The 23,830-nt window shown below is 56.9% G+C and overlaps 2 long non-coding RNA genes across 3 annotated transcripts; both read left to right on the top strand.

Moving 5' to 3' along the window:
- Window positions 1-1,441: 1,441 nt before the first annotated feature.
- Window positions 1,442-2,554, top strand: LOC133271283 (uncharacterized). The gene is made up of 3 exons (XR_009744061.1): window positions 1,442-1,723; window positions 1,782-1,961; window positions 2,522-2,554. It is a non-coding gene; the product is annotated as an uncharacterized LOC133271283 (long non-coding RNA).
- Window positions 2,555-6,487: 3,933 nt separating this feature from the next.
- Window positions 6,488-8,039, top strand: LOC133270886 (uncharacterized). Of its 2 annotated transcripts, none has more exons than XR_009743956.1 (3): window positions 6,488-6,850; window positions 7,161-7,578; window positions 7,838-8,039. It is a non-coding gene; the product is annotated as an uncharacterized LOC133270886 (long non-coding RNA). The 2 variants fall into 2 exon arrangements; XR_009743957.1 differs by lacking the exon at window positions 7,838-8,039 and having other exon boundaries at window positions 7,161-7,272; window positions 7,415-7,549.
- Window positions 8,040-23,830: the final 15,791 nt, after the last annotated feature.

Raw genomic sequence — 23,830 nt, forward strand, 5'->3', positions numbered from 1 at the left:
AGCTGGCCATGGAGTAGACACCGGGAGCCACACGAGCTGGCACTGCCAGCAGGGCAGAGGTGTGGGGCAGGGGGGATCCACCAATCTCAGCATCTCATCAGCCCCTTTCTGGGGAGGCCAGCCCTGGCCTGCAGGGATGATGGAGCAGATGATGCTCTTGGTCTGAGGCGAAAGGCAGAGAAGAGTTGCCATGGAGACCAGCTATGTCATTTTAAGGAGGCGCGGAGGCATTCGCACCCATCCCTCTAGAATGAACCCCAGAGAGGGGAGCGGGGTGGGAGTCACCAGCATCTCCTTAGGTCACCAGTGGGTCGGCCGGTCCCCAAGCAGTGCCACACCACAGGGAGCCAGCAGCGAGGCTGCAGGCAGGACTGCCTGCCCAGGGTGTGCCAGCATCCCCTGGGGCCAGCAGGAGCAACTGGTGGCACTGGGGCAGTTCCTCTGCTGCCAGCCCAGCCTGAGCAGGCGATAAGGAACAGCCTGCAAGGAGCAGAGGTCAATATATCCCCCCCCCCCCAAGTTAGTCCTGAGGCTGGGGAGTGGCTGTGAGTGCAGACCAAAGGGCTGGGGCGAGGTTCAGGGTGGAAGCAGCCACATCCTGGCTTTGTGGATAATTTAAGCTTTAATTAAAATGAAGCTTTACGCATTAGCAGCTTCCTCCCTCCCCCCCCCCTTCCCTGCAACCGGCGGCGTCCGGCACTGCGGGCAGCACTGGTGCCTCTACTGGAGTCCCCCCCGCATTGCCACGGCCGCTCCGGCTGAGAAATTACCCAGGTGGGGAGATTGGATGTAGCAGCACTTCCAATGGGAAATACAGCCCCAGATATGGAGGCAAATTAAGGGATGCAAAGGTGCCCCCCTCCCTTTATCCCTTGTCCCCCTTATCCCCCGTGCGCTGGTCCCACTGGGCAGCCCCAGGGCCAGGGCTCGCTGCTTATGGGGTGTTGCAGGAGCCCCCCTGGCCCTAAGTGGGTCCCACCAGCTCTGGCACCCCGATGCTGATCAGCTCCGTGGTGCTGGCAGCACCCACCGGCAGCTCAGTGCTGTTGCTGTTCAGATGGGACTGGAAGAACACCGGCATCGCTGCACCGGTGAGTCCATGGCCGGGAGGATGGGGAGTGCCAGGGCTGGGGTCTGCAGTGATGGGGGACACAGCAGTGCATGCTGCCTGCATGGGAGGCAGCCGAGCCTGCACAAAGCAAACAGGAATGATGCATTGATGGCGTGTGGGGAGGAAGGAGGGTGTTAGGCTTCAGCGCGGCTCCCAGGGAGGTGCTGGCACTGGCCTGGGTGTCAGGGACATGCTCCCCGATGACCAACACAAACTATTGAATGATTCTAGGACATGGAGCTCGGGCAAGGGGCTGTGCATTGTACCTGGTGTGAGGTGTCTGCAGGCGGTGTGAGCGTGTGTTGATGCAGTGGGGGTGCGGGGGGTGTGTGGATGTGCAGGGTGTGTGGGAGATGGGGTGCACAAGTGTGACAGGTACAGGATGAATGGCATGTGGCCTTGCTGCACGTGCAGTGCGAGGGGTGGGTGACGTGCTGCGTGTGCACCACTGCAGTGTGCTGTGCATGCAGTGAGCTGTGAGTGTGCACTGCAGTGTGAAGGGTGTGCACAGTGCACATTCACTGTGGGAGGTGTGAGCTGTGCAGTGCGGTGTGTGCATGTGCAGGGCACAGTCACAGTGTGTGAGCTCTGCAGTGCAGTGTGTGTGTGCAGGTCATGCTCATGGTGGGAAGTGTGAGCTGTGCAGTGCAGTGAGGTGTTTGTGTGCCAGTGAATGCTCACTATGTGAGGTGTGAGCTCTTCAGTGCAGTGAGGCATGTTCAGTGCATGCTCATTGCGGGAGGTGTGGGCTGTGCAGTGCAGTGAGGTGTGTGTGTACAGTGCACACTCACTGTGAAACTGTGATTTCTGCAGTGCAATGTGTATGTGCAGGTCATGCTCATGGTGGGAAGTGTGAGCTGTGCAGTGCACACTCACTGCAAAACTGTGGTTTCTGCAGTGCAGTGTATGCAGGTCATGCTCATGTGGGAGGTGTGAGCTGTGCAGTGTAGTGTGTGTGCACAGTGCAAACTCGTGGGAGGTGTGAGCTCTGCAGTGCAGTTTGTGTGTGCAGTGCAGTGCAGTATGTGTGTATGTGCAGTGCAGTGTGTGTGCGCAGTGCATGGTCATGTGGGAGGTGTGAGCCGTGCAGCGCAGTGTGTGTATGCAGTGCAGTGTGTGTGTGTATGGAGTGCACACTCACTGTGGGAGGTGTGAGCTCTGCAGTGTAGTGTGTGTATGCAGTGCAGTGCAGTGTGTGTATGCAGTGCAGTGCAGTGTGTGTGCGCAGTGCATGCTCATGTGGGAGGTGTGAGCCGTGCAGCGCAGTGTGTGTATGCAGTGTAGTGTATGTATGCAGTGCAGTGCAATGTGTGTGTATGCAGTGCAGTGCAGTATGTGTGCGTGTGCAGTGCAGTGTGTGTGTGTGCAGTGCAGTGCAGTGTGTGTGCGCAGTGCATGCTCATGTGGGAGGTGTGAGCTGTGCAGCGCAGTGTGTGTATGCAGTGTAGTGTGTGTGTGTGTGCAGTGCACGCTCACTGTGGGAGGTGTGAGCCGTGCAGCGCAGTGTGTGTATGCAGTGTAGTGTGTGTGTGTGTGTGTGTGTGCAGTACACACTCACTGTGGGAGGTGTGAGCTGTGCAGCGCAGTGTGTGTATGCAGTGTAGTGTGTGTGTGTGTGTGTGCAGTGCACACTCACTGTGGGAGGTGTGAGCCATGCAGCTCAGTACATGTAAGGCGCACAGATGCAGACACTGACCAGAGGCAAGGCACGCACCATGCAGCTGCATGCCCCCGGCACAGGGGCACAGCACAGAGTCCAGGTATGGCCGGGAGCAGGATGCAGGCGTGGGCACCGCAGTGATCCCTGCTTGGATCCAAACGGGCTCCAACTGCTCCATGCTCCTCCCAGCCTTGGGAACCTCTTTCCCCGGGCATCGCGGGCAGCAGCCAGCCTGGCACGGGGCCGGGTGGGAGCATCTCCCCCTGCCGCGCCTGCTCCCGCTCCCGAAGCTCTCCGACAGGAGAAGAGGGAACAGAAAAGCACGTTTTCACATTTAGCTCCCTTTGTACTCAGCTAATTAGCGCCTGAGTCTGGTGATGTCATTAAAGCTGCACTAAGTCTTTATTGGGGTAATTTAATTTTCCCTTTCATATCAGGATGATTTCCTTTGTCGGGGTAGGTGCTGGGGAGGGGGAAGGGCCCGTGCAGACAATTGCTATTGTCAGGATAAATAATTCCCTGTTGGATTGACAAGGGGGGAGGTGGGCCGGGGGGCTGGGAGCTGTCACTCACCCGGGTGGCAGCCGGAGCTGCGTGCCTTGGGGTGCCTCTCCCCAAGCTGGGTGGGCTCCTCAGACAGCAAAGCACCTGCTTTGGTCCCTTTCCAACACAGAAACCACGTTCAGGAGGTGGGAGGGTAAAGATGGGGATGTCCCATATAGCTTCCCCCCTTTCCCACCCCATCAGCATCTCCGGTACCGGAGGGAAGCAGATTGCACTGGGCTAGAAGGAGCATTCGTGAACGTTGAGACTCCATGCGTAGTAACCCACTGGAGAACCATTGGGTTCTGTATGCAGCTGGGACATGGAGGGGAGCAGGGAGCTGCTGGGGGTGGTGTGGACCAGGAGAACCTTTTGCAGGGGTCTCCCACCTTAAGGGGGTCCCAAGTGGCATCCCTGCATTAGGAATGGTTGGAACTGACCTCAGCAGACATCGCCCCCTCCAGCCCCTCGCCGGGCACTGCATGCAATGAGGTGATGCTGGAGCGCTCACGGCCGTGGTAGGAGAGGGGGTGGCGGGCATGGGGCAGACCCAGTGCTTGGGTAACAGTGGGGTGAAGGTTGTTGGGGTGAAGCCCCTTCCCCAATCCTGGCTTCCAGCCCCAATGGCTCATGCTGCCCCAGGAGGGATCCCAAACACAGGGTGAGGGGTGAAGGTGTCCGATGGGATGAGAGCCCCTGAGGACTGGCACTCTCAGTCCCTGCAGAGCATCACTGACAGCAGATCCCCATCACATCCCATCCCTGGCCATTCCCCAGCCTTTCCAAGCACGGGAGAAAATGATGGCACGTCCCCAGGAAGCAGCTGGGAGACAAAAGCTGTTGACATTGCCACCACCTAAGTCTTGGTGTCCCAGGGAGCTTGGGCATGACCCATGGCAAGGGTCTAAAGGGGCAATGCATGGGGCAGACTGACTTGGCACAGGGGTGCACATCTTGCCCAGGCAGAGCTGCTGGCACTGGTGTCCTGGTCCAGCAGAGCATCACCAGGCTGGGAGGGGATGGCTTGTGTGGTCCCAAAGCCCTGACTCCTCAGGTTTAACACTTCCAGAGGATCCGTCCCTCCCTGAAAATGGGAAGGGAGGAGAAAGCAGAAGACAGCCATTTTCCACCCGCACTTGGGTCCATCTCCAGAAGGAACCAGGTCCTTACAACCCTTCTGGAGCAAGTCCCACATTCCCCAAAGCCCCCCGTGTTGCTGGCAACAGCTTGGGTGCAGAGCAGGAGGAGGGGGGCCGAGGGGAATGTCACACCCGGAGCGCAAACACCAGCTTGTTGGTAATTAGCAACCATTTCAAGAGGAATGATGAGGAGCCAGTGACAGGCGGGCGGGTTGCTATTAAAAGCTGCCACGTGTGATCCCTCTCCAAGCCTGCTGGCCCCTCCTTACCTGGCGCAGGGGAAATCAAATGTAAACCTGACATACATGCAACGCTCAGGGGGAGCTTTAATAGCGGGGCCCAGGTGCCAGGGTGATGGACGCCCTCACATCCAGCAGTGAAGCGGCCTTTGGGTACTCTCCTCCCCATCATCCTCCTCCTGACCTGAGTCACGAGGTGCTCTGAAGTGAGCACTCGGCCCCCCGCGTGCCTCCACAAGCACAGGCACTTGCTTAAATGTTAAGGGCTTGTTTGCCTCCAGCGGAAGGGAAGCGGGAGCTGAGCCTCCAGCTTGGCAATTGTTCTTCTGTGCCTTCCGGAGCCAAGGGGCCAGGGAAGTGCTCATCCACACAGGGGAGCATCCTCAAGTTGTTCCTCCATGTGCTCAGCCCCCCACAATGCTTCTTTTCAGCCTCACTTGGCTTAAAGACTTCCCAGAGCTCTACAGAAGGAGCATGGCAGGCATCATAGAAGGTGCATATGCATGGCCAGGACAGCATTCACACCCCTCCTTGGTGGGGGGATTGGACTAGGTGATCTCCAGGGGTCTCTTCTAACCCTAATTCTGTGATTCTGATGCACAATGGTGGGGTGGGTCCTTGTCTCAGACCTGCAAACCAAGCTCACAAGGAACCAGGGCACATGGTGCTGGAGCTCAGCCCAGCAGCAGCCAGGTAGAGACGCAGTGGCCTTGGGCGGGTGAGGTAGAGATTGCCACTGCGCAGGGGCTGAGGGTGGATGTGCTCAGCAATGCATCTTGCGAGTGACGGGAGCGGGAGGATAACCTAGTTCTGGCTTCCTGAGATTGGCTGCCCCAATCCCCACGCCGTGAGATGAAAGTCAGTAATTACTGTCTGACTTGGCAGAATGGAGAAGAAGATCAGCCAGAGGGGCATGGTCAGGACCACTGCTCTGTGGGCTGCCAGCATCGCTTGCCCCTGCTCAAGGTGTGAGCAGCACTGCCCATGTTCCCTGCCATCATCTCGAGGTAAGAGCTGCCCTTGCTTCATGACTTCCATCACACCTCGCTCCCAACCATTTTGCTGTCCATCAGGTCTACCCAACTAGGGACCAGCCTGAGGTAACCCCAAGAGCAGGAGCAGGGATGAGCAGTGTATCCATCTGCCCCTCAGCAGGGTCCTCTTGCAAGTGGTTTGCTAAGCAGCTGCAAGGTTTTGCTTTGAATGAGGGCTGGTTATAGTGAGTGGGGTTTAGCTTGGTCTGCTGCTGCCCTGGGCTTGCTGAAGGAGGTGGGTGTCTCTCAGCTGTGCGTAAGAGCTGGAAGTGACATGGGTTCCTCCCTAGACAATACTTGGAGAGTGTCCCCTTGTCCCAGTGTCCTCCATGGGTGGTGACAGCCTCTTTCCTTGCATCCAGCTCCTGCCTGTGAGACAGCTCTTTGGATGCCCTGGCACCCTCCATCTACCGCTGCTCACCAGCTGCCACATTCCCTTCACCACCGCCCTGAGATTCAGGAGCTCATTTGTTCCATTGGCTGCTCCATGGGGAGGGGGTCCTGTGCTGCAGGCTTGGCCAGGCTGTCTTGTCGTCCCTTTGGGGTGATCCCTGGTGCCCATCCCCACTGCTGCTGCTGCCCATCCAGTCTGCTGTGCATGCTTGGCATCACCGCGTGTCTGTGCTCTACACATGTGCCTGGTTAGGGTGATTTGTGTCTTCCAAACACTCCAGTCATTGTTTTAGGGCTCTTCTTTGGTTGACAATAGTACGGGCAGCTGCCACATTTCTCTTCTCCTTAACATATTGTCTGGCTTGTCTGGCTTTCCTCAAGGCCGAGCCCCCTGCCCCAGCACCATTTCTGAGCTCTCCTCCCACCAGGGTCCCTGCTCCCATCAGACACGTTTGTGAGCTGTGCTGCTGTTCTGGGGTTTAGTTCTGCAGGAAAAAAAGCCTCACACTTCTTTTCCCATCTATATCCCAGCGCTCAGCCCTGTTGTGTCACCAGCTTTTAGTTCTGGGCACATGCAGGGGTCCCTCTGCTCCTGGGCCAAAACCACCCCATCCCTGTGAATCCATTGAGCGCTGTTGCTGCTGCAGCATGGGACCAGCCCACGCGAGCAACCCCAGAGCATCCATGAGGGTTGCCCCAGCACCAGGAGATGTGACACCAGCAGCATGGAGGTGACCGGGGAGAGGCTGAGCTGGCGGTGATGCTGATGCAAGAGGTTGAAGAAACCGAGGGGGGATATAAAGGGGGTTGTTCCATGGCTAAAAGGATGAGGAAGATGGGGAAGGGTCCCCAGCCTGGTGCTGTGTGGGAGTGATGGAGCATGTCGTGACTCCTGTCCCACTGGGGGCTCCCCCACACTCTATCTTGCTGCAGAGAGGCCCTGAGCGCGCACAAGCGAGGAAAGGGGGGGGGGGGGAAGAAGGGGGAGAGAGATCTTTTCATCTAAAAGGTTACATTTGTCCTACTTCCTCCCATCTCCAGCAATTAACTTGAAGGGAGACATCACTGCTAATTGAGCAGTGAAGATCAGGAGCAACAATTACGCCTTTTGACAAGAGACAGCACAAGAGGGACTGCTCCGAGGCTGAGAATGGTAGGGAACGGTTTCTATGGCAATATAACTTTCCTCTCTTCCTCTCCAGCCATAGAAATGATAAAAATGTAGATTTCTCCCTGATTAATGATTTAATGAAAATAAAGAATATTCTTTTTTTTTTTTTTTTTCTTTAAAAGAGAAAGAAGGGAAAAGGGAAAAAAAGCAAAAGCAAAGGAAAATCGATGGGACGCAATGTTTAGCACGAGGCTGCGGGTGCGGCAGGATCGATGTCCTTCTCCAGGCTGGACGTGGTGAAATCTATTACAGCAACATGCCGAGGACTCCAGGCAGCCCTGCCATTTGGTAATTAGGCAGCAGGCTCACACGGGAAGAGCGTGAGGGCTAGATTCACATCTCTGATCAAAGGAGCTGCCCATCAAAGAGCTCCTCGCAACTGGCTTCTCCAGCAGCCCCTCACACTCACTCCATGTCTCTCTTGCCTGCCTTCCCCTGCCTGCCTTCCCTTGCCTGCCCTTCCCTGCCTGCCTTCCCCTGCCTGCCTTCCCATACCTGCCCTGACATCATTATTGCCAACGTGAATTATTGAACCTGTTCCCTTTAGGATGGTGACTCCAGCCTGGATGCCACATTGGCTGCCGGCAAGGTGAAGGATTGACCTGCCATGGAGGTGGCCCTGAGCTGGTGGCAAGGGATGCTGTACCAGGGAGCAGGCAGCCCCTGTCTGGCAGTGATGCTGACAATCACCTTGGTTGGTGTTCAGACCAGGCTGGACTGGGCTTGGAGCAACCTGCTCTAGTGGAAGGTGTCCCTGCCCGTGGTAGGGGGCTGGAACTGGATGAGCTTTAAGGTCCCTTCCAACCCAAACCAGTCTATAACTGTTTTACAGCACACACTGCAGCCCATCTACTCCCCTCGAACAATCAATTTTTGTGGTTTATTTTTAACCTTTTAGAGGATGCTGCTTTAGTATGCACAAAGGCATGGGATGGGACTGGACAGACCTCCTCTACCGACACAGGGAGGAAACAGTGCAGCAGGTTCAGGTCAGCTGTGTGTCCATTCATCAAAACAAAACGCAACCCATTTCAGCAAGCAGAGCTGGCTTTTGTGAGAGACCCAAGGCAGTGGTGAATTAACTCCTGCAGCCTTCCCCTGAGCTCAGACCCCAGACCAGGGGTGCCTCCTGCCATGGGGACCATCCCCATCCCAGGTACCTCCATCCCCATCCCAGGTACCTCCATCCCTATCCCAGTCACCCCCATGGGGATGCACCCTTACTGCTGCAGATTGGTACCCCCAAGGTTCATCTGTCCACCCTGCCCAGTCCTGCCCCACATGAGGAGCCCACAGAGCACCAGGACACACATCTCCAGCCCAGGCACTCTGCAGGGGCAGAGCATGGGCACGCAGAGGGACTTTCCCACCTTCTCAGTTCCTATTTTATTGCCAAAGCGACGCATAAAACACATAAACAAATCTAACAGCGAGAAATGGGTTGCTATCAAATCAACAAATTAATCTAATTATAGGGCTGATTAAACCGTATCAGATAAACCAGCAGCTCTTCCCAGTGCTCGGCAGCCGTGCAGGGAAGCAGGCAGCCCGGCTCTGCTTTTGGCTCCACGGCACAGGCAGGGTCCAGCCACCCTTCATGGGGAGCACTGAGCCCCCTCTTCAAATCTGAATGGCAATGCAAATCTGAATGGCAATGCAATGCAAAGCACATGATTCCTAAGGATTAAAGCTGCAGCTCCAGCCTGCGAAATGTATGCAGGAGCCGTCTTTGGAGTGAGATCGCTTAAACCTAAGCCTGCTTTAGGTACTGGAGGAACAATTTTATCAGTGCTGTTTGCAGGGCTTTGCCGGGGCTGCTTCCACCTCTCCGCGCGCCTGCACATGCCAGCACCCATGTGCACATGGGAATGCTCTTCTGTACCAGCACCCACGTGTAATACCCGCCCTGGCAGCCAGTGCCGGAGAGCAAACGCGTCCTGTGTGAAAGGCAAAAGCTCTTTATCACCCGACAACACTCACGGAGAGGGCTGTGGATGCAGCACCGCTGGCTGGCCTCACTCAGGAAGGTGATGGGCGGCTGCAGACCTTTGCTGGAGGGTCTGGTGGCTCTGAGGCTCCATGGGATGGACTCATTCCATGGTTCCTGCAGGTGATGAACCTCGGATCTTGCCTCTTGCAGCACTCTTTGCAGATGGGAAGGTGGAGAAGGCGCTGCTGTGCCTGCCTGGCAAGGGATGTGCGGGCTCCCCACAGGCTCCCACGATGTTGCTGCACCCCAGAGCATGTCAGTGAAGAAGGAAAATCCTTTTCAAAGCAAGTTGGCTCTGTTTTTTCCTGACACTGGCAGGTTATTTTCCTCTTTTCAGGGCATCCTTTCCTCCCAGCCATGGGTTATATCAGCTCTTGATTCTCCTCCTCTTGCTCTTTTAGCTGAGTTGCTCTGTTCCAGGAACAAAGGTGTCGAGTGATGATCTTTTGTTTCCTAATAGGAGATTATACCAGAGTGCTGTCAAGCTCAGCAGAAGATGAGAGGAGCTTGAGAGCCCCGGTGCAGTGCAGAACTCTTACCCCTCTTGGGGTTCCCATTCAATCCCACTTTGACCCCCAGCTTTGGAGGGAATGCTCCATTTATGGTCTTCTCCTTCGCACCCCGCTTCAGGCCATCCTGGTCAGTATTTGGGGGCCCAGAAAATACACAGCAGGGGGTAAAGGGGAGTATTGCAGTGGCAAGGGCACGGTGGGATGGCCAAGACTGGGTACATCACCCTGCAAGTGATGTGTGGTGTCACATCTGCAGCACCGGCCAAGAGCATCACCAGCAGGAGCCAGCCTGAAGGATGAGATTATGCAGCGGACTCATAGGAAGAATAAAGCTGGGGCTATTGACAGGCCCAGCTGGGTGGATCATCCCTACAGAGATGAGAACAAACCCTCCTTTTGTGTTCAAAGGCACCTCTCTGCTGCCTGTCCCCAGCATGCCACGGCTTGGCAGCACAGTGAGGGCTGGGGTACCCACGGGGTACCAGAGTGGGCAAGGGGGATTCAAAGCAAAACCTTCCCAGGCAATGAGCTCAGCTTCAGACACTCACTAATATTTTGTTATGATTCAGTCTTTAATCTGTCCTTCCCCCTTGGAGAAACAGGTAAATAATGCAAGCACAAGCTCAAGGACCAGCGCTGTGCGCACATCACACAGCAGGTTTCACACGTTTTCGGTAGAGGTGAGTGCTGCCGTGCCCTGGATCATGTCAGGAGCCTGGATGATGCAGATATTGGGATGCTGGGACCAACCCTAGAGTGGTCCTGGAGTGGGATATGGGCTGCAGGTGCCAGGATGGGCAGGGATAGGCTGGGAGCCTCCCCCCATCCTCTGCAGGAGGGCACAGCTAAGAGGAGGTACAAACCACCCTAAATGTGCTTCCTACAGCCACCTAAATGTGCTTCCAGTGCCCCCAATGCTCCCGGTACCCACAGCCACCCGCTCTGGGGGTGTGTGTGCATGCATCCTTCTTCCCGTGTGCATGCATACGCATGTCTGTGCAGAGGTGCAGCACATACACGTGTGCATACATGCACATGGGTGCATACACTTGTGTACATTCATGTGTATGTAGAAGCCCACGTGCGGGTCGTGGCGTGCAGGGCTGTGCGCAGGGTGGGGGATGCTCTGTGGAGAGGAACCGTTCCCCAGCCTGGCTGATGCAGTTTAGCAATCAGAATAACTTTGCTGATGAATATTTAAGCCGAGCACTGAATATTTAAAGCATTCAATTATTTTAATGGCTTCTAAGTGTGACAGCGGGAGGGGACAGGGGGACGGCTGCTCCTGAGTCCAGCGATGGGCCCAGGCAGGGCAGGCAGGGATGCTGTGCACAGCCCCCTACAGTGGGAGAGCTGGGGGGAAGCTTGTGGTCCCCAGCAGGGTGGTGGCATCTTTAACACGCTGCTGCCGGTGCATTCCTGCCAGAGCTCATCCTGGTAGGCACAGTCCCAGCGGGCAGGAGGAGCGCTGTGCCCTGCCATCCTGGCAAGCCTCAGCCATGTCCTAGTGCCCTCATTCTTGCATGAGCAGCCTCGGCGTGTGCCAGCACTGCACGGTGCCAACCCCTTCCTCTCTGCCACCAGCAATGCTCTTGAGCTGCGCCTCTCATAGAATCATGGAATGGTTTAGGTTGGAAGGGAACGTAAAGCTCATCCAGTTCCAACCCCTGTCACAGGCAAGGACACTTTCCACTAGAGCAGCTTGCTTCAACTTGTCCCCGTGCCATTGTGCCATCACAGCAGTGGAAGGACTGATGTGGCCCTGCACCAGTGCCACCACCAGCTCTGTTGGCACCCCCAGGGATGTGAGGGGGTGACACAGCCTCCATCAGCCCCAAAGTCACCCTGAAGGCAAGTGGGTGGTGACACGGGGGTGGTGTGCCCACTGCAGCATGTCCAGTCCCACCGCCTGGCCCCACAGCCACGTGCTGCCCATGGAACCAGCCTGAGACCCAGGGCCGGGGGTGTCAGGGAGCACAGAGGAGCACTTTCCCAGTGCGTGCTCCCACAGCCATAAATATTCATATTCTTATACTAATTTTCCATGTACTTTTCTGTCACATCCAATTTTATTTTAATTTCCCTTTATAAACCTTCACAGCTAATGCACTCCGTGCTCCCATGATTACCCCAATCAGCCAGCACTTTAAACACAATCCCTGCAGGCAGCTCTTGTTGGAAGCTACAGGATCACCGAGCATCCACACACGACTTGCACACACTTGGCAGACCCACTCACCAGGGTTACAGCAGAGTTCCTTTGCCACCCTGCGGTGGGCACAGCTCCCATCATGGTGGCACGGTCACCAGGCTGTGCTGATCTTCCTACGGTGCAAGACTCGAAGGAAGGCTCTAGCAGCCTTGGTTGTGTTCGTGTTCTGCAGTGTGCACATTGCATCGTGTCCTGCGCAGGGATGCGGCTGTCCCAGTCACTGGGCTTCCCTTGGATAACTGGTTTGGCAGAGGCCACCTCCAGCACTGTATCCAGCTGGAAGTGACACTTCACTGTGGGCAAGCTCCTGGAGCTCCTTGAGGAGCAGAAGTGTGCAGGATCACGGTGCTGGGGCTGTGCAGTGCCAGCCAGCATGCCAAGGCTGCAACAGGGCTGTGCTAGGGCTGTGCCATGCCGGCTCTCTGGGCTCAACAGGGCCTTCCCTGCAGGGATGTGTTGTGCCATGCCCTGACACGCTGTGCCAAGCCAAGCACACTGCCCAGACTCAGCACTGCCATCCCTGTAGTACTGTGCCATGCTGTGCTGTGCCGTGCTGTGCTGTGCCAAGTGGTCTGGCCAGGCTCGGCAGTACCATACCTGAAGGGCTGCGCCATGCTATGCCATGCCATGCAGGCTGCCTAGGCTCGGAGGTGCTGTGCTTGCTGGGGAGGTACCACGTGTGTGTGTCAATGCCAAGCCCCATCCTGGCACATGATGAATCAGAATCATGGAATGTTTTGTGTTAGAAGGGACCTTAAAGCTCATCCAGCTCCAACTCCTGCCACGGGCAGGGACACCTTCCACCAGACCAGTTTGCTCCAAGCCCCTGTGTCCAACCTGGCCTTGAACACTGCCAGGGATGGGGCAGCCACAGCTTCTCTGGGCACCCTGTGCCAGTGCCTCAGCACCCTCACAGGGAAGAAGCCAGTGTCTGTGCCATGCTCTGTTTGCCACACAACTCAGGCACCCTAGCCCGGTCCTGCTCAGTGCATCCCACACTCACCCTGCCTGTCACCAGAATCCTGGCATGGCTCAGTGCCATTCTGCCACTGCTCCCATGGCACTGTGAGGCTCCAGCAGTGTGGATTCATCAGCTCTGGGCAGTTGCACCAAAGCTGATCCAGCTGGCACTGCATGTACACAAGTGTCCACACATGTACCAACATTTCTGTGTGTGCACCCACCGCTCAGTCCCTTGTTGGGTATCCTGATCCAGCCTGTGACCTGGGCACACAGTGGGCATTGGGCTGGGGACAGAACACATCCCCAAGCTGGATAGAACATGTCCCCAGTGAGGCAGGACGTGTCCCTAGTGGGGCACTGGCCCTTGCCCACTGGCAGACCCAGAGTGGGGTCACACAGCCACAAGCAATGGGAAAAGCCAGGTCTGCCCAAGAACACAGTGCCGCTGGCAGAAGGAGGGAGCACATGGATGACAATTTGTTCCTCCCCATCCACGGGGACACGGATTAAAGAGGCTGTGGGAGCAGGTGCTGATCTCTTGATGGTGGTCCCATAGAAATCCCCCCATGGGCAGGGGTAGGGTGGCTGCCATGCTCCTGCCAGCCATGGGGAAGTCACTGCGGCTCCGCTCACTCGCTGCTGAAGACCTCTTGATAAACATTTATAAACATTTGTAGTATTTTAAACTTCCCCTCAATAATTTATGAATAGTTATTTTATATACTTTAAAGAGGGTAATAATGTAAAATTTATAAGGCGGGAGCACTCAGAGTGGCAGCGCGGCGTCGCGGGGCTGGGAGCGGGAGGCGCATCTTCCCCGCCTCTCCCAGCCAGCGCTGATTGAAACTTGAAAGGCTGCAGCAGTGGGGTGGAAACGGGGCACGGCAGGACGCCGAGGGGCACGTGAGCCGGGGGACATGGGGCACACGTGTGGCCAGGAGGGGTGGTGGACCACGAGGCCAAGAAAAGGAGAGAGGGATGGGAAGGAAAGAGATCTTGGGATGGAGGGTATGAGTGATGCGGGTGAAAGATTTGGGGGTGAAGGGGATAAGTAATGGGGGTGAAAAAGATCTGGGGATTCAAGGAATGAGTGATGGATGTGAAGAAGAAGTGCAAGAAGGGTGAATGGATGAGCAGAAAGAGGGAGGGAGGGAAGGAAGGAGGGAGAGAGGACAGATGCATGCAAAAGAGTGATAACAGCGGCAGGAGGATGTGGGAGCGAGGGATGGGGAGAAGGAGGGATGGAAGCAGCAGAGGAGGGGAGGGGCGAGAAGCAGCTGGGAGCTAGAGATAAAGAGGGAGGAAAAGGGTGCCTGGCACTGAGCGCAAGAAGGTGGCAGTCGGACGGATGGACGGATGGATGGAAGGGTGGATGATGGATGGATGGATGGATGGATGGATGGATGGATGGATGGATGGATGGATGGGCGAACAGAGGGATGGATGGGGGATGAGCAGAGTGGGAAGGAGGGAATGGGGACAGATGTCTGCAGGGGTGCAGAGGGTGTGTTGACATGCCCAGGTCTGCCACATACCCCCATGAGTGGGGGTCATGAGCAAGGTTTGTGGTCTGGGAGGGCAGGAAGGGGTGAGATGCTCCTGGAGCTGTGGGGATGGGAAGAGGCATGTCTGGGGGCTGTTGAAGTGTGGTTGTGACAGGGAGGCACCTCTGAACATGAAGGTGTGCAAGGCACCAGGAGGAGCATGAGGGGACAGCACATGGGCATGAGCAGATGTGTGGTGGCTGAGCACATGAGCAAGGTGTGGAAGTACAGGGGGGTGTGAGCGAGCACACAGGCCATGAGTGCACACCTGAGAGCTGAATGGGTGTGCAAGGTGTAAGTGTACAAGGCATGCAGGGCCTGAGGAGGTGCACACAGTGAGTGTGAACAGGGTGGGAACACTTGTGCAAGGGTGAGTATGAGCAGAGAAAGAGTGTGCAGGGATGAGTGTGAGCAGGGTGGCAGTACTCAGTGCAGGGGGTGAGTGTGAGCAGGGTGGCAGTGCTCATGCAGGGATGAGTGTGAGCAGGGTGGCAGTGCTCAATGCAGGGCATGAGCATGAGGAGTGCTCATGCAGGGGGTCAGTGTGAGCAGGGTGGCAGTGCTCGTGCAGGGGGTGAGTGTGAGCAGGTGGCAGTGCTCAATGCAGGGCATGAGCATGAGGAGTGCTCATGCAGGGGGTCAGTGTGAGCAGGGTGGCAGTGCTCAATGCATGGGGTGAGTGTGAGCAGGGTGGCAGTGCTCGTGCAGGGATGAGTGTGAGCAGGGTGGCAGTGCTCGTGCAGGGATGAGTGTGAGCAGGGTGGCAGTGCTCGTGCAGGGATGAGTGTGAGCAGCGTGGCAGTGCTCGTGCAGGGATGAGTGTGAGCAGGGTGGCAGTGCTCAATGCAGGGCATGAGCACGAGGAGTGCTCATGCAGGGGGTGAGTGTGAGCAGGGTGGCAGTGCTCAATGCAGGGCATGAGCACGAGGAGTGCTCATGCAGGGATGAGTGTGAGCAGGGTGGCAGTGCTCAATGCAGGGCATGAGCACGAGGAGTGCTCATGCAGGGATGAGTGTGAGCAGGGTGGCAGTGCTCGTGCAAGTGAGAGTGCATGTGCTGCAAGTGTGTCTGGGGCAGGTGTGCACGTGCAGAGCATCTGAAGGTGAGGAGGCAGGTGTGCTACACAAAAGTACCCCCCCAGGATCCCCACAAGGAGACACCCGCAGTGCCAGCTGTGCCCCTGGGGACAGCCCTTCCCTGGCTCCTCAAGGAAGCTGGGCTCCCAGGGGCTGTCCTGAGCTCCATGAGGACACACGTGGGCCCCGCTCCAAGGGACACCCGCTCAAATCCTTCTGGAATTACCGAGGCACCTTAAATGCATAAGTGAAATCTGTCAGGCACAGAGGGACCTGCCACGCAGTGATAACATCTTCTATGCTATATATAGCACTGCCTTTATATACATATACAGATATATACTTATTTATGCTGCTTCAAGGAGGATGGCAGGAGCACACAGGTAGGGCATGTGTAGGACGGTGGGAGGGGGAAGTGTGCAAGGCATGCAAGGTGTGAGTGCATGCACAAAGCAGGCGGGCGTTCAAGGTGTGAGAGCTGTGCAAGGTGTGCAGGCATGCAGGGTGCAAGAGTGCGCGTGCAAGGCTTGTGTTTATAGGTGACAACACGCATGCAAAGCACAAGCGGGTGCAGAAGGGCTCAGGGGTGCTGTATCCACAGCCGGGATGGCAACGCCACTGCAGGGACCCACTGGGGCAAAGGGATGGAGGTGACATGGGGGGCATGGGGAGGAGGGGAAGGGGCACGTTGTATCCAGGAGCAGGGAAGGCTCCAGAGCATTGACAGCGGAGGGAGGATTCCTGATTTTGAGGCTGATTCCTGGGTGTTCGGGGCTGTCAGGTTCCTGGTTAGCAGCTCCCCCCTCCGCGGAGCTGCACCGCGTAGTTGACACCACAATTGTTTTCTGAAGAGAACACGCGACTCTCTTCTTATGTATTCCCTTTCCCGGTGTTTGTATTTGCTTCAAAGTCTCCTCATCACCCTGTTTGGTGACAAAAACTCATGTCTGGAGATCAGGGTAATGTGTTGCTTTTCAAAGCCCGTGGAGGAGGGGGTTGGCAGACATGGGTTTGCTGCATTATTTACTTCCCCATGTCTCCCTGCCTCCCTGGCAGCCCTGCCTTTCCCCCCACTCCTGCGTGCTGCCCCCCCCCCCCCCCCCACGCTCAGCATCCCACCTCATGCTCTGGGGGCACCCAGAGCACAGCAGCACCCGGGGGTGGTGCTGGAGACAAGGGTGGAAGGGAGGGTGCAGGAGCCCCCAGGTAGGATGTGGAGCACGCACAGCTTTGCAGACCATGTCAGTGTCACACAGCACCGGCAGGGTAAGGTGCCTGGTACTGCCCCATCCCCTGCCCACATCCAGGCTGGGCTGGGGGACAGCAGGACCATGGGTTGGGGTCACTGCCTGCGCCCCTGCAGCAGGGCAGGCAGGCTGGCCATGCTCCTCATGAGCTGCCACCTCCCCATGGGCACCTTGATGGGTGGCCTGGCCTCTGCAGATGTGTCCTTGAGCAAATCAGGGCAGGAAGAGAGTGCGCTGGTGCTCAGCACCCTCCAGAAAGCATTGTGCAGGCATACAGTGTGCGTGGATTTGTGCAAACACGGGATGTAGCTGGGTGCACATGGCTGGGTGCAGGATGGGTGCTGGGGAACCACGCTGCAGGTGCACTGCCAACAGCACAGGCAGTTCTCTATCTAATTGATCAGTTCATTACCTCCAGCATTCAACTCCATATTGGGTTTAGATGAAGGGATAAGGTAACAAGTGGATTAGGAGTGTGTCTTCAAGGAGTGAGCCAGTGGGGAGGTGGGAGGAAGGGAGAGAGATAAGAGACAGGTAAATGTGGAATAAAGCCCCCCTGCTTATTGAAAAGGCTGGAACCAGGAGCTGGAGATGGTTCCAAGGCACAGCTGCAGTGATGCAGAAGAGCTACAGAGGAAGCTCCAGAAATGATGTGCCAAGGCAGGAGGGTGCTCCAGAAATGGTAGGGTTGGGATAGAGGCAGGAGGGTGCTCCAGAAATGGTGCAGAGGCAGGGGATGGTGCTGTGACATGACAATGCTACTCCAAAATCAGTGCTGAGTGCTCAGAGCACACTGCTCTGCAGCCATGGCTGGGCTCGACCTTTCTCCATCCCCTTCTGTCCTGCCCAGGGTGGCCAGGGCTAGACAGGGGTGGCCATGGTCTGGGCAGGCAGCATGCAGCGTGACCCTGCACTAGGGAGCATGGACACTGAGGCTGTATCTCCTGGAGATCTGCATCCCTTGTTTCCTAGGACAAATGGCACCCCAAAACTGCTGGGGCCTGGCAAACCCAGGCAGCTTTCCAGGGGTGTTGAGGAGGAAGGATGGCATCAGGGTGAGCCCCCCAGCAGCGCTGGTGGTGGCGAGCCCCTGGGGATGGCCCGAGGGGGTGGCTGCGGGTGTCAGCCGTCCTCCTGGCATCAGGGCTCATTACTGTGACAGGCTGTCACTCAGGTTGCAGCCAGCCCGGGGGGCACACCTGGGGCTGAAGGGTCCCCCCATCAGCACAGGGCTGGTGGAAGAGCATTTGCATCCCTCTAGTGAGCCTTTGCATCCCCACAGCACGCTCTGCAGCCCATGGGGATAGCAGGGAGAGCTGCACAGCACCACCCAGCCTCCCTGGGCACCTGGGTGCAGCATCCCCCCGTGGGTTGGAAGGGATGGAGGAGCAGGAGCCAGGCAGAGCACATGGGCAAGTGCAGGCAGTATCCCCAGCACGGTCCCTGCCTGTCAGCCGAAGCACCTCATTGTATGTCAGGTGCTGATCCCCACATGTCAGTGCGGGACATGACAGCCCACTAATGACCGTGGCGGAGCAGGACGGCTCTGCACGCAGGGCAGGGATAATTGTTTGACTTTCCTCACTTCCTATCCTGCTGTCACTTGCTCTTTGGAGCCCTGTCAAGCATGCAGCATTCTCCAGCCCCCTCCCGCAGCACAAACAAGCACCGCACAGCTCAGCACACACACGCAGTGCATCCTGCAGCGTTGAGCAGTCACACACAGGAGCACAGGTACATGCATGTGTGCACACATGTGCCTTTGCCTGTGTGCATGCAGCAGTGAGCTACACACATGTATGTGTGCAAACGCAGCCTGTATCCTACATGCATATCACTGCATATGCATACATAACATAGACACACACATCCTTCGTTCTAGGGGCATTCAGCACTGAGAAATGCACCCACATGCTTGAACACATGATGGTTCACTATGCACATGCACAAACACATGTGAATTTTGTGTATACATGAAGCTCCCCATGACCCGTCTTCAGTGTGCGCTTGAGCCCAGAACCTCCCCCCCCACCGTGTGCTGGGCTGCACCCCCAGAGCGTGAGCAGCAGTCGAGGGAGGGGATCCTGCCCCTCTGCTGCACTCTTGGAAGACCCCCCCCTGCAGTCCTCATCCAGCTCTGGGGCAGCAGCACAAGAGGGATGTGGAGCTGTTGGAGAGTCCAAAGGAGGCCACGGAGATGCTGCGAGGGCTGGAGCAGCTCTGCTCTGGAGCCAGGCTGAGAGAGCTGGGCTGGGGCAGCCTGGAGAAGAGAAGGCTCCTGAAGGGGAGACCTGAGAGCAGCTCCAGTGCCTGAAGGGGCTGCAGGAAACCTGGAGAGGGGCTTTGGACAAGGGCCTGTAGGGACAGGCCAAGGGGAATGGCTTTAACCTGCCAGAGGGGAGACTGAGATGAGCTCTTAGGCAGAAGCTCTTCCCTGTGAGGGTGCTGAGGCGCTGGCACAGGGTGCCCAGAGAAGCTGTGGCTGCCCCATCCCTGGCAGTGTTCAAGGCTGGGTCACACCCTTCACCTCCATCCTATGTGCATTTGCAGGCAGGGAGCACACAGGAAGTACCAGCACATCCCCGTGGTTTTACCATTCAGCGACTCTGGTTTGTCCTGACTGAGCTGTGACCCCAAAACCTGCCCAGAGAGTGGGGGATGCCCCCAGACCTTCAGCTGCACACACTGAGGTGTGCACAGTGTGCCCAGGCACTTCCATGTCCCCAGGGCTGGGCTCCCATCCTATCTCACAGCAGAGGAGGAGCAGGAAGGAGGCCAGCAGGGTTGGAGTTGTCAATGCACCACCGAGGAGGAGGAGAAGAAGGAGGAGGAAGGGGAGGAAGGGCAATGCCAGCCGAAGGTGCAGTCACTGTGCATCCAAGGGATGGGTTGGCTGGCCATGACAACATCACACGGGAAAGGTGCCTTGTGCTGGCCAGAGCTCCCGAGGGCAGGAAGCATTTCCCTGTTATCCTGACGCTGTCTGCGCCATGCCCGCAGCGGTTCCTCCTCCCTGCTGTGCCTGCCACTTGCCTCGGCGTAATTAAAGATCCAACGACCTTTCCCACTGCCTGCGACGCTGGACAAATGAATGGCAAGAGCCAGATTAGAGCCCAGCTCAGCACCCCCCACCGATCCCTTTAATGAGGCATTTAGGCACGGCCAGCGGGGTTCTTGGCTGCCAGGGCCAGCTGTGACGCACCTTGGCCAGCCTGGACATCGCTGGGGGATAAAGGCATCTGTGGATCCTGGTCCTGACCCCATCCTGGTCCTGCTGGGGAAGGGTCCTCAGGGTATCCTCAGGCAGGGGAAGTTCAGGTTGGGTATCAGGCAGAAGCTCTTCCCTGTGAGGGTGCTGAGGCGCTGGCACAGGGTGCCCAGAGAAGCTGTGGTTGCCCCATCCCTGGCAGTGTTCAAGGCCAGGTTGGACACAGGGGCTTGGAGCAAGCTGCTCTAGTGGAAGGTGTCCCTGCCCGTGGCAGGGGTTGGAACTGGAGGAGCTTTAAGGTCCCTTCCAACCTGAACCATTCTACGATTCTATTCCAGTAACCAGTCCTCATTCCAGGGGTCACCATGGCTCCAGCTCCCCCCATATCTCCCTTTGCAGTGTGTCCCATGGGAACAACACTGTCAGTAGAGGTGGGTACAAGGTTCATGGCACCAGGACCAGGCTCCTGTGTGGACACGGGGTCCGTGGCCATGGTGCTCGGGGACAGGCAGAGTGAGCCCAGCCTGGAGCTGCTGGGAGGTTTATCCCTTCTGATTGCAATATCAAAACATGAAAAAAGCCCAAAGGATTGATGGGGCCGTAAGGACACAAATCAATGGTTGACACCACAAACGATGTCTCTGCTCATATTAGTGCCAAATTAAGCTGTTTACTCAAACTTTCCCCGCACAAGGAGAAGCCGGGGCCAGCGTGGGGAGGTGAAGATGGATGGCACACTCAGGGCCCCCGAGGTGTGATTCTTCTTGCTGTGACAGACGGTTTGCAACAGCGATGCCTTCCCCTCCTCGCCTGCCACTTCACAAGGCGGAGATGCAGTGAGGGGACTCGGGGAGCATCCGGGCAGCAGGACTCCCTCCAGACACACTGACAGCCAGGGCCTGGGGCTCACCCTGGCTCACTTTCCCAGCCAGAGAGAGTGTGATGCCCCTGTCCCCTTCACAGGGACACATGAGATGGTGGCAGGAGCCAAGGTGGCTCCAGATTCCTCCATGACAAGTTTCAGGACCCAGGTGAGTCAGGAAATGGGAGCACATCCCAGATGGACTCCCTCCCTGACCCGTGTCTCCATCTTATCTGCCCTGTTCCATCATGTCCTTACCCCAGGTTGTCTCCAGCATCCCTGTGTGCCCCTGAATGGTGGCATTTATCCCTGGATTATGTCGTGGATGCCCTTACCCTGAGGCATTGATCTCTGGTGTTCCTGGATGTCCCTGCCCTGGGGCATTTACCCCTGGGGTCCCTGCCCCATGAGTTAGTTTCCAGCATCCCTATGCTGGGTGTTTATTTCCAGTATCCATGGAGTGGTGTTCAGTGATCCACTGCCCCCATCTCGCTCTGGTGCATGACTCCTGCTCACCATGTCTGAGAGCCTGCTCGCTCCATGTTCTCCAGCCATTCCAATCCCTCCTTATGGCTGGGACACCTTCCCCCATTCCCCACCTACTCTTGAATCGTTTGCCAAGCACAATTTCCAACAAAATCTGAGGGAAGACTGAAGCAATCCGTGAATTCAGGTCAAACATGGCCAGTACAGAAATGAAAGCCGGAATACAACACAGGAGAGCAGCAGTATTTTCCATCCTAGTGATTCCAGTGTCGGAGTTTTCCAAACTGATCTTAACCTCTGGCTAGCAGAGCAAATCCCTGCACCTTCTCAGTGCTCAGCATCACCCGAGCCCCAGGATGCTGATATGGGATGCAGTGGGACAGCCGGGTAGCACGGGCATCCAAGGATGGTGGAGCCGGGATGCTCCCTCCTACCGGAGCAGGGCAAGCAGAGGGAGGGCAGCAGGCAGAGGCGGGGGCCGGCAGCATCCACCTCATACCTTTTAATAAAACATGAATTAGGTGCCAACGCATATTAGATTCACTTCCCCAGTGACAGGAAATCAAAGGCTTCTCCCATCTTTTCTAGAGGCACGTTCCTGATTGATCTGGAAGAAGCAGCTCAGTGCAAGGGAAAGGAGTCTATACACACCGAAACAGCTCTTTAATTTCTTAATTTAATATCTGACATGTAAAGATTCTCATTAAGCCAGTCAATGAAGCCTGGAAATACAATTTTCGTGCAAACTGTCGCTATCATAACTTACGCGAAACTTCAGATGGTGCCCTGTAAGCGGTGTGATTAAAACCATTCATCTTCCCTGTCAGTCGGTGCTCCCGCACCCCTCAGCCGGCCCCCTGCCCCACACCAACCATGGCCACCCGTGGTCAGCACCCAGTGGGTGCCGCCACCGTAATGGGCATCCGGGTGATGCCCAACATCTGCATTCCAGGTTGCTCCTTGCAGGACCTTGGGGCAGTGCTGTCTGTACCAGGGGGGTATCAGAGCGCTGGGCAGCACCCCACGAGGCTCAGCCTTGGGACCCCAAGCCCTCAGATCCCCACACTGGGAAGCGCAGGAGGGAGAGCTTCCCAAAGATCCTAATTAGGCAAATTAATTCCTATAGAGTCACAGCTCTTCTCTGCCTTAGGAGAGAAAAAACCCAGCAAGCTGCTTACTTCAGGGATGATTAAATTCCAGCTATCAAGACACAGATTAGACCTGAGACTATTCCTTTGAGGATGTAACCCAGCAGGCAGAGTCCCAGCACCCGCCTGGCCCCATGTAGGCACTCCAAGGATGGGCTGGCAGGCACTGAGGTTTGCACAGGGACACGAGCCATTGCCCTCCTCAATGGGCTGTCATCCCTCACATCCCTTGGCACTGTCAGTGCTGGGCAGAGCATGGTGGGCAGAGCTCATTTGTTCAATGTGGGCTGGGGAAGAGGATGGTAACGCTGCATGGGCACAGGGCACCACCCCAGCACAGGGCATTAGGGTGCTCTGCCACGAGGAAACGCTCCTGAGCCTTGGGGTGCCCTCTGAAACCATCCATGAGAGGGAGCCGGGTGGGTGTCCCATCCTCACTGGGGCCTGAGGATGGGTTAAATGATTTTTCAGGCTCTTCTGCCTCTCTCTGCCCTTCGTCCCCCTCTCCCCAGCCCCAGCTCCAAGAAAACTCCATCAATTCCCAGCAGCTGGAATCTCAGTGCTGGACACTGAGCTGGGGAAGAAAAGACACCCCAGGGGCTCTGAGACACTGTGGATCTCTCACCGTGGTGTTGCACCGCTCCATGTGGGAGCAGGGAGATGTTTCCCTGGCCACCTAAATTTCTGTCCCAGTTGCTGGTGTCCAACAGAGAACTGGTGACAGGGTGGCAAAGGGACTCATGAGCCCCCCTGACTGCCCAGCCCTTGGTTTTCTGCAGCCAGCCCCATGTGGGCCATGGTGCCATGGCCCTGAACAGCCCCATTGCACCCCCGTCAGACCCAGGTACCCCAGCCCAGGTTCAGCTGCCATGCCCCATCACCAAAGAATGCTCCAGCAAGGTTAAGGCTGAGGAGAGCCTCCTGCATCCATGTTGCCATTGCCCCAGAGGCATGTGCAGCTCCAAGGAGGAGGAATACAGCTGAGTGGGCACTAATGGGATCACCCAGCTCTGCCCCTGTCCCATGGGCTGCCACCTGGGGTCACTTCGACTCCAACCTCTCCCTAGAGACACAACCTACCTGAGCGGTGCAGCACAGTTACAGAGGCACCCCACGGGTCCTGCACCCAGGCCCCCCTGTGTGTGCCCCATGGAAAGGGCTCTGGGGGCTGCAGCACCCGGTGCTGCTCATCACGCTGGCAGAGCCGCTTTCCTTGTCTGTCTTGTGTGTGTTATCTGGAGACGTCGGAGCTGCCAGCTCCTGCCAGCGCGGGCGCAGCCTGACGTCGGTGC

This window comes from Pezoporus flaviventris, unplaced genomic scaffold (assembly GCF_033815535.1).
Source record: "Pezoporus flaviventris isolate CSIRO_AGI_PZ_B2104156 unplaced genomic scaffold, CSIRO_AGI_Pfla_v1 ptg000023l, whole genome shotgun sequence".
Classification (NCBI taxonomy): domain Eukaryota; kingdom Metazoa; phylum Chordata; class Aves; order Psittaciformes; family Psittacidae; genus Pezoporus; species Pezoporus flaviventris.